Here is an 18,264-nt window from a genome sequence, read left to right as displayed (position 1 = left end):
TTTTTCATAGTTCCTACAACTTCTTCCTGTTTTCTCGATTGATCTGTGTTCAGTTTTTCAAGGCCTATCCACTGTGCGAACGTATAACTAAATCTGAGGGGGGTGCGATGGGGAGGTTCCCTTGTTAGCAGGACCGCTTTGTTTGTCATCCGGTGCGCCCTTACAGCAGAGCGGTACGTTGAAGATATTCTACACCCCGTTTTGTTGCTCTTCATGGCAAGTCATCCTGGACTTACATTTCAGCAAGATAATGCCCGCCCGCACACGGCGAGATGCCTATTGATGGTTTTCGTCCTTGTTAAACTCTACCTTGCCCAGCAAGGTAGCCGAATGTCTCCCTAACTCATAACGTTTTGAGCAATATGGGCAGGGCCCTCCAAGCACCACGGATATTTACGATTTAACGTGCCAATTGGACAAAATTTGTCACGATATCCCTAAGGAGGACATCCAACAACTTTATCAACCAAAGCCAAGTTGAATAACTTCTTGCATAATGACCAGAGGTGCACCGTCGCGTTATGGGCTGGCATTTGTTTGTCTGCATAGGTATACCACATCAGTAGATTTCCATTCCATTCTGATGCGCAGTCTCCCAAGTACCCCTTCTTCTAATACACATCAAACAATGTATTCCGCTCTTTGCAGTGCGGTGTGTGCCTAGCTGAGACTCATCTGCTCGGTGCAAATTCTCCCAGGTAATTGCCCCTTTGCAGTACATATCTCCCCTGAACAAAGGGACAAGTAGGCGTTCACGAATGCAGTTGCAAAGTTACCGACGGGGATCTGCTTATATTGGATAAACTGAACAGTCCAGTTTGCTAGATTTGGCTCTAGATGCCACTAGAAGTGACAAAACTCAGGGTGTTCGATTGTTTCCTTGAGCAGTACCGTACGTTCCTCAGACGTCTCAACCATTGAAAACAGTTGGTTTTAGGTTATCGAGTGACTGACTCGCTACCACTCGCAAGCCGCTACCATTAATAAATTATGGAGTTGATGCAGCATGAAATGGCGTACACATATCTGTCATACAAACTCATTTCCGACTCGGTACCAGATGGGTTAGAATAGTTGTTGCTGCAAGAGACGGCTGCTCTGTGTACTAAATTTTACACCCCATATACCCCCAGATCATCTGAAAATATAATCATGTACTCCTCCTGCTATGCTGAATAAATACAACAATCAAGATTTCGTTATTTGCTGTGCCTCCTTGCCTTGGCAGTTGAGTGGCGTGCGCTGTTTGGTACACTTCACATCTGAAGTTTCGCAGATTACTTCAAATGGGTATTTGCAGGTATCAGTTTTAAATAATGGTACCATTCTTACCTCTTTCAGTGTCTACTGTGTCAACTATTGGGTTATTTTTGTAGCGAAGTTTCTGGAGACTGCGACGTTGTGAGCCGCGAACAATCCCAAAGCTGCGTTCTATGCGTGGGCATTGCGATTTCTCTCCAGTTGCTTCACGAGCCGCATGTAAGGACCGAGGCGGTCTGACTCACGGCCCCAAATCTGGTTGCGCGTGTGTAGCCTTTCTCCATCTCCAAGCTACATAGAGTTAACAGTGTTTGCAAGACTTTCAAGATCCTTACTGACAGAAAAATACGTCAGTGACGGGAGGCTATATTAGAATCTATGCGGTAGTGATTTCCGTTTCCTCATTAATCACCAGCAGTCAGCGATCATAGGTACGAAAGTTGTGTTGCCTCTCGTTTACGAGCACTATATATATACGTGGCTAGGGCGCGGAGCGCGATTTTGTGTGTGGGCGTGCGAGCGTCCCGGATCCGACTCGAACCACTAACTTAGTTTAGTCGATGAGAGCATTGTGGAAGGTAACATTTGTAAGTTCCACTGTCGCTTTTCTAAGTCACGACGTGAGCGCCTCAGGAGAGACAAATAAATGTAGAGCGAATCTTATGAAAAATGAGTTGGACTGCAGGGATTGAGTCAGAATGCTACGTCTGGGAAGATAACTTTAGATGGATTATTGTTTTTGTTTTTATTGTTGTGGACTCCGATTCGAAGACTGGTTTGATGCCGGCCGCAGTGGCCGTGCGGTTCTAGGCGCTACAGTCTGGAACCGCGCGACCGCTACGGTCACAGGTTCGAATCCTGCCTCGGGCATGGAGAAGTTAAGTTCCATAGTGCTCAGAGCCATTTGAACCATTTGAACTGGTTTGATGCAGATGTCCATGCTACTCCATCCTGTACGAGCCTCTTTACCTCCGAATAACTATTGTAACCTACATCCTTCAGAATCAGCTTACTGTATTCACCTTTTGGTCTCCCACTACGATTTCTAACCCCACACTTCCCTCCAATAATAAACTGATGATCTCTTGATGTCTCAGAATGTGTCCTGTCAACCGATTGCGTCTTTTAGTCAAGTGTCGGCCGCTATGGTCGAGTGGGTCTAGGCGCTTCAGTCTGGAACCACGCTGCTGCTACGGTCGTAGGTTCGAATGCTGCCTCGGGCATGGATGTGTGCGATGTCCTTAGGAGAGTTACGTTTAAATAGTTCTAAGTCTAGGGGACTGATGACCTCAGATGTTAAGTCCCATAGTGCTTAGAGCTATTTGAACCATTTTTTAGTCCAGTTATGCCATAAATTTCTTGTCTCTTCACTTCTGTTCAGTGCAACCTTATTACTAATGCGATCTATCCGTCTAATCATCAGAATTTTTCTGTAGCACCACATTTCAAAATCCTTTCTCTTCTTGCCTCCACTGCTTATTGTTTATGCACTGATGAGCCAAAACATTATGACCAGCTCCTTAATAGCTTGTTTGTCCGGCTTTATACCGAAATACATCACTGATTCTGTGTATGAGAGATCCGACAGTTTGTTGGTAGGTTTGCGGAGGTATGTGGCTTTAGACTTCTACGCACAGGTCATGTAATTCGGGTAAATAACGAGCCGCTAATATGCGTACGCGAGGTACTGTCCGATAGCGATCCGAATGGGTTCTACAACTAGGCGAATTTGCTGTGTCGTCCGAACAAAACACAGCGACAAAAGCACCGCAGGCGCAAATATGCGAGCTGGTACCAGTGCCATAAAGACTCGCCACTCGCGCGATTTCCACCAGCGTCACGGGCGGCGCTGAAGATGAAGATATCGACTCCGCCTCGGCCAACTGCCGGCCGAGTACACTCCGCTAATGACCGGACGACAACGGACGGAAGCCTACTCGTAAGTCAGAAGAGCAGCTCCCGCCCACTTGGTTATAGATCATCGTCCAGGGCTGACTTAGTTAGAGAACGTCGTTTATGAACTCTTTCGAAGCGAAAAGACAGTTGTTGTAAATTGCATTTGCTATATAATGTGAAGTTTACCTATGATTATTTACACTCAGCCATGTAGAGCCTTTTCTGTGTTACATTACATGCAGTATTCAAGACTTCATTGTTCAACCAGTCACAAAGATAAGTAAACCTTTTTAACTCATTGGTATGACTTCGTTATTAATTTGTTGGAGTGTTGTAGAACCTTCATTCTCCTCTCCTGTTATCTGACCCTGGGACACAGCTGTGTAATAGTGGCAGAGAGAAGTTGTCTTGGCGGTGTACTGCACCAGAAGCCGTTTTACGAACTCTCAACCTCGGCCTCCACGGCAGCAGCGACGAGGCCTTCACAAAAGAATTTGGTCGCGAGACATCAATATGAAATCATTATAACACTCCGCAAACCACTGTAGCATGGTTCTGGCACCAAGAGACGAACTATTATACTGTAAAAAAATGACATCGCAGTCGGGGAAGACATCAAGATGAAGGGATGCAGGTGGTTCGCAGTTGTCAGCGTGTCTTCGATTACTACCAAAGGTCCGATGGAAGCGAAGGAGAATGTGTCCCATAGCGTAATACTGCTCCCACCAGCCTGCGTCCATGGCGCGCTGCACGTTTCGAGCCGCCGTTCAACTCTATGATTGTATTTCTGGAGACGACCATCGACCTAGTAGAGAAAAAATGTTATTCACCCAAAGAGCCGACACGTTTCCACTGATAGACGGTTGAATCCCGATGGTCCCATGCCCACTGCAATCGTAATTGACGATGCCGTTGTGTCAGCATATGAACAGGTAGGGGTGGTCTGCTGCGGAGCGCCATATTCAGCAATGTTCGGTGAACGTCGTGCTCCGAAACACTTGTGCGTGCACCAGCATTGTGCTTTTCCGGCGGAGATGCCAAAGATCACCATCTATCCTACTTTACAGAGTAGACAAGTCTCCGAATCCCGCATCTTGGATGTCCAACCATTTAGCGCCTAGTGGTAGTTTCACTGTCCTTGTACCCCTTTCCACAGTAACTCGTGGACTTTCGACGAGCTTCGCCGTTTCCGAGATACTCATTTACAGGGTCTGCGTAATAATGACCTGTCCTTTGTGAAAGTCGCCTATATTAATGGATTTCTTTATTTGGATCACATATCTTCGCTAAGGTGATTCCCCGTCCGTGTATACTCCGCTTACACACTTTTGTTACTACGACACGCACCGTCAACGCCACCAGTCGGGATGCAACTTTGCGGTGGGATTTGGTCATAATGCTTTGGCTTATCAGTGTATTTGACTTCCATTCACGGCTACACTCCAGAAAAGATTTTGTAACACTTAAATCTTTATTCGGTGTTAAAACATTTCTCTTTTTCAAAAACGCCTTTCTTGCCATTCCCAGTCTTCCTTTTATATCTTCTCTACTTCGGCAATCATCAGTTACTTTGCGGCCCAAATAGCAAAACTCATCAACTGCTTATAGTATTGGAAAACAAGCACTGATAATAAATTAAATATATCTTTTGCCTTTTATTTTTCTTTTATTTTGGCTCGAAAAATGTGGCCGAGTATTAGTGTGTAAAACTTTATCTTACTATAGCTTACAATAGCCTTCAAGCCTCATTTACGTATATTTTTGCTAGTGGCGGAACCTACCTCTCTATCTGCCCTCGCTCTCTACAGACAGATAATTATACACAACATGCAAGACTGATCATTCAAAAACTTTAATTTGTCTATGGAAGAACGTAAGAAGATAGGCAACGATACGTATACTATCTTATCTGCGGCTAACATTACTCAGACAGAGGTAAATATCTAAATTATTACTTGACATTTTGTTAAAAAACCTCAGGGGGTAACTGCTACCTACGATGAAAGGCGGAAAGCGTATCAGATGTTGCGGGTCTCAACCTCAAGTGCCGGCTTGGCACACAGTTTTAATTTGTCAGGAAATTTCATATAACGCACACTCCATTGCAAGGAAAATGTTTATTCTGTAAGATCGTTGTCTAGAGATAAAGGCACTGACAGGAATAATGAAGTTTGAAGTGTCATGGTGCACTGACTGAATGAGCGAAGCATCATGTCATAATAGTTTCGATCCGGTCTGCAACGAGTCATCAGTCTTCTGACTGATTTGAAGCGGCCCGCCACGACTTCCTTCCCTGTGCCCACTTCATCATCTCAGAGCACCTCCTACGCGTAAAGTCCTCAGTTATTTGCTAGACACATTTTAATATCTGACTCTCTCTCTCTCTCTCTCTCTCTCTCTCTCTCTCTCTCTCTCTCTCTACATATATTACCTTCTACAGCTCGCTTTAGTACAATGGACGTAATTCCCTTAGACTCAAGAAATATATTATCATCCTGGCCTTTATTCTTTTCATTCTTTTCCACACATTCCTTTCCTTTGGCTAGTTTTTCGGAGAACTTTCTTATTTTTCATCTTATCAGACAATCTAATTTTCAATATCTCAATTGCTTCGATTCTCTTCTTTCCCGGTTTTCCCACAGTCTATTATTCTCATTGGTGCGATGCTTCCATACGATGGTGCGCTTCAAACGCAAGTTCTCAAGAGTTTCTTCTTCAGACTAAGACCGGTGTTTGCCCCTCCCCCCCCCCCCCACCCCCGCCGACCCCTCCCCCCTTTTGTATGAGGTAGTCTGCTTTTTACGCCATCCTTCCTTCGTCCGTCATGCGCTATTTTGCTTCCAAGTAGCAGACTTCCTTCACTGCGTGTACATCAATTTCGAAATTAAGTTTGTTGTTAATCCCATTTCTGCTATTCATTGTTGTCGTCTTTCTTCGATTTTCTCTCAATCTGTATTCTGTGCTTCCGCATCTGTAACTGAGTAGTCAGCATAAATGGCTGTCTTGTGAGGGACCCGGTTTCGATTCCCGGTACTGCCAAGGATTTTCTTGGCGAGCGGATTGGTACAGTGAGCACTCAGTCTCATAATGCCAATTGAGAAGCTACCTGAATTACAGGTAACGGCTGCACGGGGTGGAAAAGTCAGTAAAACGGCCGGCAGAGCGGTGTGTTAGTCACATGCCCCTCCATAATGCATCGGCATGATGCCGCAAGGCATCGACGGCCGGTTGACATCGTTTCGGCCTTCAGGGCCTGGACGAGCTCATAGCTATACTCTGAACTCATTAGACTTTTCAGTCTATTAAAAAGGTCATACAACTCTTCCTCGTTTCCTTTGTAGATAGCAAAGCCATCCAGGAATCTTAACATTGATATCATTTCACCCTTCAGTCCCATTCCTATTTCTTTTATTTCCGTCATTGCTTCCTCTGTGTCCTTGGAATAGCGCTGAACAATGGTAGAGATCCAGAGAGTACAGAATTCGTTTCTTTAAGTCCAGTCAATGATCACAAACAAATTGTCGTCAGACTATCGATTTGCGTGTCGGTAATGATCATCAACAGATCTCCCACTGTGCGCCAAATTATGGAGTGGTTACTTTTGCTGGGCACTCCTGTCGTATACGCCATTTGTAATTATTGCAGTCCTTCAGACCAGTTAGCAATGGTATCCGAACTGAACAAGAAAACCTCGTGGAAGGCAATTCTGCACTTGTAGCGGCAACTACACAATTGTCTCCCGTGATATTTTGATTCTTAACTTGGATACAATTGCTCCCTGGTCTGGAGGATAGTAATCATTAAAAACGGCATATATGATAGGAATGTTCAACGTGAGCCCTTCAAAATGCAACCACTTCATAATAAACGTATAAAAATGAAACGTCTACCGCCGTCGTTTGATGTTATTTTATCATACGGCAGCCAGTTTCGGTGACTCAATTGACCGTCTCCAGGCTCTAGCAGATGCTGAGAGGGTGAACGCCGATCGTAAACACGATGCCATCAGTCGTCAAAATCTACGAACTGGCTTCCGTAGAAAACGATGTTGTGTCTATGTATACTAGAAAGAATAAAGCTGTACTCGATTTTAAGTCCATTGTCCAAGACATTAAATTTCTTTGACTAGTTCAGGTTTCCTGGCGAATGGGACAGTCACAGTAAGAAAATGGTTCCTTTGGTTAGTAAGAAATGATTTCTCTTAGAACTCAGTCTCCAGCTCACCAGAATGCATCCTAAGAACTACTCTTATGAAAAAGAGGTGATTTGTTAAAACTACATTTCATTTTGATACCCATTGCTACGATTAAGTCGCTAAATTAGGCAAAACTGACAGAACCTGTCGCACTGATTAATTACACATTCCAACATAATTATGTGATAAGAGCTACATTTTTTAATAATCTCAAATTATGTCAAACTTACTTCCCTTACAGGGTTATTTTGAAGCAGGCAGCAACTCGTAGTGTTTCCTTGAATACTTACATTGTCCAACAGCGGGCCTTTTTTTGTTTTTAACGAAGGAAATTTCTGCTAAGAATAGAATGCAAGGAATAATTACGGAAATTTATATTTTTGTAACTTGTCGAGCCTAAAAAGACAACATATGATCCCCTAGTTTTAAGTATGTAGTGCTTAATGTTTATCGCGTTTTGTCCTTATGACAGGATCTTTTTCTAATCTGGAACTAAATGTCTGAAGTTTTGCCAAATTGTCGCAGTTTCAATTTGGGTTCTTGGAAAAACGATTCGACAATGGCATCACGGAGATCACCCATTCAACATGAGGTATTTTCTGGAAGTGGCATCGACGTAGACAACCAACAGGCATTTCCAGTCACTTTGAAATGGGGGTGTGTTCCCACCTTAGACAATAGAAGCTATTTAGTGGATACTTACATAAACGTCACTAGTCACTCTGCGTCAAGACCTATTCCTCGCCGAAAACATCACATAAACAGTAGTTTCCTCCCTGTGTATAAAGTCAGTCACAAGCATTCAGTAAAGTTAGAGTACGAAGAGGATTTCTAACGAAGTTAGTTGCACCTGACGAGTTCAGTTTATCCCCCAGAATTTCTGGCCTCTACGTTGATTTTTTTCCAAATCGTAATATCAACGAATCCGAGGACTGTTTGGTACAAGTTTTGTAATTTCAAAGTGTAAGGGGTGATCTAAAAGTTTCCGTTAGAAGGCCGTATAGCCCAGAACCGGTATGCCAACCAAGTAAAATCGTCGTGATAACTGCGGCAGTCATCCCACCGACGCACCAGGTTTTAGATAGCCGTTTGGTAAAACACCGTGTCCTGCTGCGTCAAGAAGTTCGTAAACGCCTGCTGCACATCCCCGTCCGAGAGGAAGCGTCGACCCTTCGAGGCGTTTTTTAGGGTCTGAAGACGTGATAATTGCATGGGGAGAGATGCTCGAGTGTCTCCTATTTGAATTGGGGTAACTTCTGCATTAGGACATTTACGATCTGGTGATGTGCGTTTTCACGAGGCAGCAGCATCCCGTGGCGAACTATTCCACAACGGTGATCTTCGACAGATATGCTGCCCCATACACATTCTTCATTCTCCGATGGATGTCTGCTGGTGTTTGCCCTTCAGCAGCCAAGAATACAATAACAGCACATTGGTCCTGTTTGGTCGCATTCGGTAATACCATCGCCATTATTTTATTTGACATGTATTTTCCATTACGTATTTATTCAGTTTTCTTAAACAGTTAAGCGGTGTATGAACCAAGACGTTTAAATTACAGTACTCATTTCATATTAAGGTGTATTTACTTGTAATATTATGGATTTCTTGGAGACAATGGGCCCACCTGACGGGAGACTTATCGCTGTTTCAGGAAAACACTTGGTGCTGGTGACGGATTCAGAAGCCGCCGGAGACCAATACGCATTCGACAACCCGTGCTTCAGAGGTGAGTATGCAAAATACTTTGGTTGTAAAGCGGAGGTAGAATAAGTTAAAGGGCAGCAATCCATGCAGAACGTAGATGCAAAATAACTTAAACAATCACATAAGTTACTCAATGAGAAAACGCATATTACTCCTTTTATGATGACTGATAGATCTTCCGTTTGTTCCTTACCATTCATTCTGATTAAAGTAAAGATTACACACGTTATTCCTTGCCGCGTTTCCAAGCAAGTATCCTTGCGAATTCACGCAAGGCCAACACTTTTCGCAAATCAGTTAAGCAGTTTGTTATTTTTTTTAAATAGTGCTCAGAATTTTGGAAGGGGATTCAGATTAAGGGAGAAGAGCTAGAAATTGATTGTCTGGCGTGGCATTTTATTTCTGTCAGAGGCAGCCAGGTACTTGGGAGATCAGTTGAACGGAACAGACTGAGTCGTGAAAAGAAGTTATACTATGGACATAAAGTGAAAGTAGAGTAATGGAATACGGTAGAGTCAAGGCAAATGACAGGCTGAAACTAGTAGAGGTTTTTTATTTATTTTTTTTAATTGGACAGTAAAATAGCTGACTACAGCAGAAGGAAAGATGATATAAAACCTAGACTGAGAAAAAGTTGTAAGTTGACATTGAACAGAAATTTAAATGTCAGGCTGTGCCTTGTGAAAGAATTCTTTGGAGCTTATCCTTATACAGCAGTGAAATGTGAAGGACAAGCAGTACAGAAGGGAAGAGAGCAGAAGCTCTTGAAGTTTGGAGATACGAAGAATGCTGCAGATAAGATGGGTAGATCGAGCAGCTACAAAGGAAGGTAGAGCTGGTGAGGAGAGAGCTTTATGAGACAAACCATCTAAAGCAAGTCATAGGTTCGAAATTGTTGAGGCATTCAAGTCCATTTGTTGACAAACTGCCTGTTGGCTTCTGTCTCGGGGCATCCGGTCAACGTGTGTTTGATAATTCTTCTGACGTTTCGCCAGCACGAGTGGCTGGCATTGTTAAAGCTTCATTGCGGATGGTGACGCTTGGCAAAACTCCAGAAAAATCATCAGACGAACGTCGGCAGAAGAACCCGATCAGAAGCCAACAGGCAGTTTGTCAAATTATATGTTGACAGTATACAATCTGAGGCAACAAGTAATGATTAATTTGGTAATGGAGGGAAATGAGCGGGTGGTAGGGTGGTTAAAACTTCTGAAGTAACATCAAGACTTGAAAATGGTAAACAGGCTCGATGGCAAGAGAGTTGCAGTAGTTGTACAAGACAGACTTGAATGGAATGCTGTGTCAAAGCAATTATCGTATTAATGACTATAACAGCAATTCCTCAGAAACTAAGAGCAGCTGGTGAGGCATAGAAGAGCGGCAGATGTTAAATAATATCAAAGTAACCAAAGTGAACATCTGATCATTCTATATTATCGTGATGAATGCTAGTATCTGTAAGAAAACTGAACGATCGACGAAGACAATTCTTGAAGATAAATTTAGTTACAGACAGCTAAGGTTTCACAGGCCATCGAAGAACTCAACCTGAGTCAATGTCCCTCTTAAAGGAAAAGGAATAGATAAAGAGCTGCTGAATTTATGAACTGAATCTGGTGACACGAAGTTGAATAAAAAATTGGAAAATGTCATCCTCATACAGATGTCAAGAAAGACTGGTCAAATCAGTATAAGAGACGAAGTTATTAAGCAGATTTAACAAACTATAATAGAATATCCACAGCTTTTGCAATCTTAGCAGATTTTTTATTTATTCATATGGCTAGGGCCTCCCGTCGGGCAGACCGTTCACCGGGTGCCGGTCTTTCAAGTTGACGCCACTTCGGCGACCTGAAGTCGATGAGGATGATAGGATGATGATGATGGCAGCACAACACCCAGTCTCTGGGCGGAGAAAATTCCCCGACCCAGCCGGGAATCGAACCCGGGCCCAAAGGATTGACAATCCGTCATGCTGACTAATTTTTTTTAAATCTCATTTTGTTCGTTTTCGTTCGTTGTACCTGCTCGGGGCGGACGTCGCAAGACACCCGTTTCAGTTCGCCGTTGATCCATTAACTCAGTTTTTTTTTTATTACAGAGGGCAGCTAACTGTCTGACCGAACACGCTGAGTTTCCGTGCCGGCATTATTCAGCTACCGGGGGCGGACATCTTAGCAGGTGAAACAACTAATAAAATCCAGGAAAGAACAACCTCAACTTGCTTACGTTCTCCCTTAAGAAACATGAAAATTCCTGGAAGAGTTTACATGCTGTGTGAAGCTGAAACTATAAGATGTTCAACGAGTACAATTCACAAAATTGTGATTAACTATTATGATTCATAAGAAGTTCTGGATTTGTTTTCGATGATTTTTCTACAGTGGTATTTTAATGGCGTCGTTCCAGTTGCAAATGAAAGGTGCAGTATTTTGTATGTTCTACAGAATTAATTTATTCTGTTAACTGATTTTCGGCTCAGAAGGCTATCGTCAGATTTTATCTGACTACCCCCGCCAAAGTAGATACAATATACTTGAACAACATTGAAAAAGATAAGGTTGACGTACTAACGCAGAGCAAATGTGGGCTTTGACATTGCAGTGGCAATGCAATTAAAAAAGTAAATCATTAATAAATATAGGAGGATTAAATTAGTAAAACAAATACCAAATTCGAGAAAACAACGCCTGTATGAAAAATTTAAATTACATTAACAATCCCAGTCAAATGAAATTAGAATTTGAAAGAGTACTGAAGAATAGCTTGAAGGGGTGTTGACATTTGTAACAACAGAACATATGGAGTACATAGACAATCAGAATAAAATAAGTAAATAGAGGGAAAACGGAAGAATGTAATGAAACAGAGAGTATGAGAAGCATTGGATACTGTGAGGATTAAGTTAAGTCTGGGTAATGTGTTTGGTTATTTAATATTAAATCAGGCCTGTGCGCCTGTTTTTTGTTGATTTCCAGGATTTCCAACCAAATAAGTTTTTGGCCTTTGTTTGCTAAGTGAAGGATATAAGATTGTGGCTCCTAGCTGTAGGCTTCAGTACAAGTCCAGCAAATGTCTCAACTCGTTCGTGTTCAGCCAACTTAGTTATATCTCTGTCTGACTGACCAATATATAACTTATCACCATCGGGGCAAGTAATTTGGTGTACTCCAGTGTTAGCCAATAATTCGGACGGTCTTACCTTTACTATTAAAATGGACTGACCTGTGCTGTTCCTCACATAGTACAAAATCTTAAAATTTATCTTTTCACGTACAATTGTTTTATTCGGATTGTTAGTATAATTTAAATTGTTATGTAGACACTTTTTTTAGAGTTTAGTATTAATGTTTTTCTGGTTTATTCTTTTTATATTTATTAACTGTTTACCTTGGCATTCTTAATTGCATTGCCATTGCACTGTCAAAGATGACATTTATTCCGTGTTCGTATCTCACTCTTCAACGTTCTTTACAATGTGGTTCCGAATATTATACATTGTTTAACGACGACAAACAGTTACAGTCTAATGCTGGCCCTGTAAGCCGAAAACCGATTAACAAAATAATTTAATAGTGTTCTTTCCATTTGTTACTGCTAAGTTGTTCTACCAAGAAGCGACGGAAGATTCTGTTAATAAGTAGATGTACATATCCATAAGAAGAAGAAGAAGCCGAAACGTTCGAGCAACATTATTACCTATTTAATATAACAATCTTGTGGTCGTCGGAGTAAATAATATACCAACAGTTAGATATATTACTGCCAGTTTAAAAGATAATACGAACTTCTTGAGGATATTCACTAATTACAGAATTTTGTGCTCCTAGTCTTTCGCGAAATTGAGAGATTTTATGGCAATAAATAAAGAATTCGAATATCAACCCAAAATTTCTCTACATGCGCCAAAGCGCTGGAAATTACTCCGCTTGAGAATCAGTCTACCTGCTGCATATGGCATTTGCCAAATATTCGTTCATCGTTACCTCAATTATAGAAATAAAACAGCCGACAGTATTAGAACGAGTCATTATTTTTATCTGAGTAAAGAGCATGGCTATGGTCAAAGTAGGACAGCATACAAACGGAATCCTTGACCGACAGAAAGAGAACTTCGTCACGGACCAATTAAACCGAAACGTCTTACTGGTATGAACGACATCTTCAGCGGCCCGTTATTAGACTGTGTTAGTGACTAGTGGAGGAATTCATTATATATTATAAGTAATTTGTTTAATATCTGGTCGCTCCAACGAGATGGAAACCAGCTCAGAGTGTGGTGGCAGCAGTACCTGTGTGACACGTATTTCGGCTTGCGGCGGCAGTGACTGCACGGGTTGCGGCAAGCTTGTCAAGTGGGGATGGCCGTTGGTTCAATGCAGAAAATAAACAGTAGGCGGTAGTATCGATGGTTCGTATTTTTTCACTGAAGCCTATGCTATGCTGTGATTCGATTACGACTGTTACGTCGTTTCTCTGGACCTGGGAACTCTGATAGTGGGCGTTGCTGTCAGAGACAATTTTGGCTTTAATCGTAGGTGCTGATTGAAGCTCAATGTTACTTGTTGTCGTAACGTTTGCTCAATATTTTGTTTTCAGCCATCGACTTAGCTGTCTAACTAGGTACCCACACGCCACGTGCTACACAGAAATGACCTGCGTAGCTAAGGCTACGAGACAAAAACGTCTGTAATTGTTAGGTACTTAGGTACTCAGTTCATACCTAATATTTCTCCTGTAGAAACTACATCCTTTGTATATGATCAAACTGAAGGTAATTAGGAACAGGAAAAGTGCGGAATCTTATGCAAAGTTTCATGAATTGTAAATTATCACCATAATCTGTACGTAAAGTACAACGTGTCGGAGTAAAAAATATTCTTATAGGGGACCGAAGGTAAAGTCTTCATTGACCTTTTAAGTTAAATTACTTCCGATAGAGTTTTTGCCCTATAATACGTAATTTATCCACCACTGCGACTACCGATCGGCCCTGTAACTCACTATGGAGAGAGAGCATTAGCTGTGCGGTAAGTTTTTCCCAGTTACGCTACTGCATCCATTATGCACGGCTAGAACACGAAGACACTAATAGCATCAGACAGTGGTATAGAATAGCGCATGCTTTATCCAGCATCAGTTTCGTGAGATTCAGTATGCGAGGTTTAAGTAGTAGTTGAGATGAAGCGGTTGTGTACTGGTAGATTAGACACACTCTTTTAGCCCACTTCAGCTATTTGAGCAAAATCGTTACCTGCTAATATTCAGAAGTTTTCAAAGCTTTCAAATGCAAAAAAATTTAAAAATGTTCACAGAAAGAATAATATGGACTCAACGAAATACAAATTCCTCTGCATATTGTCACTTATCGGACAAGTGAATTCACTTCAATCGTTTACGAAATATTAGTAATATCCTTGTAATGTGGGACACCCTGTATGTGAAGGTTTACTAACTGAGTTCAGAGTCTAATAAAATTTTTGAAGCGCATAAAGAAATGTTTATTTAGAACGTGCACACAAGAAGTGACTACAATTAGCAAAGGAGTTCGTCAGGGATCTATGCTGTCACCTTCCTTGTTTAACATTTAATCCGCTGCAGTTTTCAGGTAAGTATCGGAGGAAGAAAGTAGCGGGATGATTATAAACGGAAAGAAATTAGCAATATTAGGCCCGCAGATACACTGTTGTCTTAACAAATGATCTACCTGCTCTCCAACACTTGATAGACAATTAATTCCAGCGCAGTGAAGAGTTTGGCCTGCTTGTCAACACTTCCAAGGCCAAAGTTGTAGTCTTTTGTAAGACAAGAACCCAAGCAACTTTGTCAGTAAAAGTAAAAAGGATTGAACAAGTATCCTCCTTTAAGTATTTGGGCACTGTGATGGATGTGCAGAGTGATTGCAGGAATGAGATCAGATCTAGAATAGAACAGGCTAGGAGCCAATTTATTAGCACGAGAAAGTCTTTATAAGATCGGCACTTTGACTGCAACTGAGAATGATTCGTTGCTGCGTGTTCTCCATTTTACTATGAGGATGCGAAAGTTTGACCCCTGACCAATATCTACAGAAAATATTTGATGTTTTTGAAATGTGTCTGTATCGCCCTCTCGTACCTATACCTTGAGTGCCGAAAACTTCAAACGAAGTTCATCTATGGATGAAAAAGCAAAAGGAACTATTGCTCACTATAAAACAAAGGAAAACTCAATACCTAGGACACATTATACCAGGCAAAAGGTATCAGTTATTACGGTTCATCATAGAAGAGCAAATACAAGTGAAAAGTCTATCGCAAGGCGAAGGAATTCGTGGTTCAAGGACATTCGGAGATGGTACAGATGCCTACCATGCTGCAACGTCACGTCCAGAACTGGCTACGTGGTCTCCCAAACTCGAGGCGCCTTAAGAAGAGGTCGTCATAATTCGTCTCAAAGAGAAATGTACATCGCGCTTCAGCGTCTTGTTTCAATAATCTCCTACAAGAGTTAGCTCCCAGCTCGTCAGAGTTTAGAAGCAGAACTGGATATTTTTTTACAGCGGACTGTAGAAATATTTCTTCGTGTTGTCCTCGGAGACGCCGTTGCGTCGCGCGAGGTCTCCTTAGTGCCCTAAATTCACGCCCTCATACGACGTGCAGCACACGAGACAAATTACTCCACGGGCTGCTCCGTTGATTGACAAGGAAACGCTTATCGACGGGTGGGGATCAATTTTATGCAGTGTTACTCTTACAAAATAGTCTTAATATAGGCTTCCTTTTTCGCTTTGACCCTTGAGATAGGGTTAAAATTGTCACTGTTGCAAAACCAATATTCAAAGCCCTGATGCCATCTGACTTAGCAATCAGAAAGATTCCGAGATCCGACCACTGCAGTGGAAAACGTACACGGTGAATAGACTGCCACCAGCTGATTCCTTGCAACCTCTGCAGAAATTTTCACGAGGACAAACAGAGAAGCTGCTGCGAACTATATAGGTCAAGAGTCACCCCAGAAATAAATCACTTAAATTTTGCACCGCAAAGTTCATGGGGCTCAACTAAATCTCACCATCTTTTTCACTACACATCACTTCTAACAGGTTGCTCCACTCTCTGAGCCAAGGCCTTCGGATACCACGCTTACTCACTAAGTCGCAACACACACCCAAAACATAAAAAGACGTCTAACTAGCGTTTCACGCCAGCTAAGTCTTCTAAACTTTCCATTAGAGTAGAATATCTTTACAGGTCACTGTGGACTGTCAGCCTCATAAATATGACAACCTTGTAATAAGCAGCTCCTTACCAGAGATCTCACGACTAATTGCAAATACTCCAAGTGGGGCTGCCGGCCGGTCGACTCCCTGAGTTCGCTAGGTATCAGCTGTTGTGTTGGTAGTGGAGGAGGTCAATAAACACAATCAGACGTATCATTAACATGTTTATTTACACGGTTGTTGTTACTTTTGTCTTCAGTCCGAGGGCTGGTTTGATGCAGCTGTCCATGCTACTCTGTCTTGTGCAAGCCTCTTCTCCGAATAACTAATGCAATTTACATCCTTCCGAATCTGCTTACTGTATTTATCTCTTGGACTCCCTCTGAGATTTTTACACCCCACAATTCCCTCCAATGCTAAATTGGTGATCCCTTGGTGTCTCAGAATGTGTCCTATCAACAGACCAGTTTGTGCCACAGATTTATTTTCTCCCAAGTTCTGTTCAGTACCCCATCAGAAGTTACCTGATCAACCCAGCTAAACATCAGCATTATTCTGTAGTACCACATTTCAAAAGCTTCAATTTTCTTCTTGTCTAAACTATTTGTCGTCCATGTTTCACTTCCATACATGGATACATTCCATACAGGTACTTTCAGAAATGACTTCCTGACCCTTAAATCTATACTTGATATTAACAAATTTCTTTTCTTCAGAAACGCTTTTCTTTCCATAGCCAGTCTACATTTTATATCCTCTCTACCTCGACCATCATAAATTATTTTGCTTTTCAAATAGCAAAACTCAACTACTACTTTATGTGTCGCATTTCCTAATCTAATCCTCTCAGTATCTCCTGATTTAATTACACTGCATTCATTTATCCTTGTTTCCTTGTTTTCCTTTTGTTGACGTTCATGTTATATCTACCTTTCAAAGCACTGTCACGTCAGTTTAACTGCTCTTCCAGGAGTTTTGCTGTCCCTGACAGCCGCGTGGGATTAGCCGAGCGGTCAGGGGCGCTGCAGTCATGGACTGTGCGGCTGGTCCCGGCGGAGTTTCGAGTCCTTCCTCGGGCATGGGTGTGTGTGTTTGTCCTTAGGATAATTTAGGTTAAGTAGTGTGTAAGCTTAGGGACTGATGACCTTAGCAGTTAAGTCCCATAAGATTTCCCACACATTTGAACATTTATCTGTCCCTGACAGAATTACAATGTCATCGGCAAATCTCAACGTTTTTATTTATTTTTCCTGAACTTTAATTTCTTCTCCAAATTTGTCTTTCGTTTCCTTTATTCCTTGCGCAAGTGCAGATTGAATAACATTGGGGATAGGCTACAACCCTGTCTCACTCCCTTCTCAAATACTGCTTCCGTTTCATGCCCAACCACTCTAACTGCCGTCTGGCTTCTACACAAGTTGCAAATAGCAACTACAGGCTCACCATCAGATAAAGATGTTACAGCAACAATTTATCGTGGATCAAGTGTAGTTAGACGCTGTGGTGATGGGGCTGGCGAAAATGAAGGAAATTTAGTGATCCGTAACAAAAAGTTTACGAAACGGAATGATGTTACGTTTTGGTTATTTAAGTGCACTGCATCGTGGTATCCGTAGCAAATCCTTTTCCATAATGTACAGTATCAGGTGTACATAAAAATATATACAGTATTTACCTGCACTTCGTTTCACACTTATTCACAGAAGGTAAATACAAAGAATATGCATACGATAGATAGAATGCTTAGCAACATCACGATGCATTGTCGTACAAAGTAAATATTTACAATTACAGATAATATACTTAAGTGAATCTTGCTAGCTCCAAGTATGTTCTCTATTGACCTTTCTAATCCATATTACTTGAATACTGTCAATATAAGAACCGATTACTAACTTTATTTCATTTTCGCCTGCCTCATCGCCACAGCGTCTAGCTACACTAATTCCTCCACCCGACGATGAGCATGCAGTGGCTCTAAAACTGGTTAGCTGTACAATAA

At 41.9% G+C, this 18,264-nt stretch overlaps 1 protein-coding gene across 1 annotated transcript in view; it reads left to right on the top strand.

Moving 5' to 3' along the window:
* Nucleotides 1-18,264, top strand: part of LOC126480704 (uncharacterized) — a 477,291-nt gene that overhangs the window by 273,141 nt on the left and 185,886 nt on the right. Inside the window, exon 2 of the mRNA XM_050103949.1 lies at nt 9,009-9,083. The gene's annotated coding sequence lies outside the window, so the exon portion shown is untranslated. The remainder of the gene's footprint in view (nt 1-9,008; nt 9,084-18,264) is intronic.

This window comes from Schistocerca serialis, chromosome 5, assembly GCF_023864345.2.
Source record: "Schistocerca serialis cubense isolate TAMUIC-IGC-003099 chromosome 5, iqSchSeri2.2, whole genome shotgun sequence".
NCBI lineage: Eukaryota > Metazoa > Arthropoda > Insecta > Orthoptera > Acrididae > Schistocerca > Schistocerca serialis.
The sequence above is the reverse complement of the archived record's forward strand: the minus strand, read 5'-3'. Positions and strand labels throughout refer to the sequence as shown.